The sequence below is a fragment of the Mandrillus leucophaeus genome, unplaced genomic scaffold (assembly GCF_000951045.1).
Source record: "Mandrillus leucophaeus isolate KB7577 unplaced genomic scaffold, Mleu.le_1.0 Scaffold313, whole genome shotgun sequence".
Lineage (NCBI taxonomy): Eukaryota > Metazoa > Chordata > Mammalia > Primates > Cercopithecidae > Mandrillus > Mandrillus leucophaeus.
In genome coordinates, this window is record NW_012103288.1 from 1,899,662 (window position 1) to 1,901,493 (window position 1,832).

Consider the following 1,832-nt stretch of genomic DNA (forward strand, 5'->3'; position numbering starts at 1 on the left):
TTGTATAATGCTGTTGCCTCATCTATAACATGCATTTGTCTTTGTAATGTCACCACCTTCCCAGCTCTCCCTCTGGCCCTGTCTTCTCCAGGGAACTCCTGGGAGTATCAGTTACTCAGCCCTGGGCCCCACCACCTAGGCCACTCCTCCAAAGGAAGTCTAGGAGCTGGGAGGAAAAGAAAAGAGGGAAAAATGAGTTTTCATGGGGCTGAACTGGGAGAAAAGGTCATCATCGATTCTATTTTAGAATGAAAGTGTGAAAAATAGACATTTGTAAATGTAAAACTTTTAAGGTATATCATTATAACTGAAGAAGGGTGTGCACCAAAATGCAAGATTTTCCACAAGATTCCCAGAGACAGGAAAATCCTCTAGCTGGCTAACTGGAAGCATGTAGGAGAATCGAAGTGAGGCCAACAGAGAAGGCAGGAATGTGTGGCAGATTTGGTGAAAGCTAGAGATATGGCAGTGAAAGGATGTAAACAGTGCCTGCTGAATGATTTCCAAAGAGAAAAAAGTTTGCCCTGCAGTTTATTAAGTCAACCAATGTAGAAAGCTTTGCTTATGGTAATAAAAATGGCTCATACTTATATAGCACTTACTTTGTTGCAAGTACTGCTGTAAATAAATGCTTTATGCAAACCAATTTGGCTTATCCTTATAAGGACCCTAAGGGAGATGAATCATTATTACCCCCATTCGACAGAAGGGATAGCTTGAGCAATGCCACACTAGCAAGGGATGGGATTTGAACCTTCATCAGCTAGCTTCAGAAGCCACAAATTAACTGCTACATTGTCCTGCTTCCTACTGAGTTGGGGGACCTGACCGGTTACTGATGGGCTTGCTAGCTCTCTCCTAGAGAGGAGATAAAAGAGGTTCTCATTCCTAAGGCAGGCCCTGAGCTGGGGAAATTAGAGGTGCTGGATCAAACTGTGCTCTACTCCCAGAAAGTGTGCAGTCCATATGTGACACCTACGTGAGACCCTCAAAAATGAAAACCAAGCAGCTATTGGCAAAACTGTGTCTGCCATTAGAGATGGCGGCTGTGCCAGTGACCTGGAGGATTACAAATGACTGCTGTGCAGAAACAGGACTCTTAAGGGGCCCAGCTTACGCCGATGCGCTCCACTCTGCTTCCCAAGGAAGTGGGATTTATGATGAAGGGTAGCGTTGCTAAGCACAGTAAACAAGAATAACCAACCAAGGACACAGCATTGAGATCTGAAAATAAGGAAATCATGCCAGCCAATATATTGATTTAGGATAAGTTGGCCTGGGGATGTGATTCACTCTAATTTTTCAGAAATATCTGAAAATATTTCAAACCAAAGGCTAAAATGTGTTTCAGTGGGATGAGATGAACTTAGGGGAATCGGGGTTAGAACTTGAGGGTTATTTTGTGAAACATGAAGGGACTTAAGAGAAAGGAAATCAACAGCTGCTTAAATGGGCGTGTCTCTGGCTGGAGAAATGTGGAGAATGGAGTCTGATACACTGTTAGGAGGATCTTATGTAGCATTTTTATAGCTGACCTAGAAGAACACAACATTTCCAAGGCTGTGTTATAATAAACTTTTCCAGTAAACCAAGAGGAACATACCCCAGGAAGATTGCATAATTAGGATCAAGTGATTTTAAGTTTTCACATTCCAAGCTTTGGTTCTATGCCTACACTGTTCAATCAAGTAACCACTAGCCACACGTGAGTATTTAAATGAAATAAAGGTAAACATCTAGCTTCTCAGCCGCACAAGACGCAGTTCCAGTGTTTGATAACCTCAGGGTTACTGTAACGGACAGTGCAAATACACAACTCTTTCTTTCTTTCT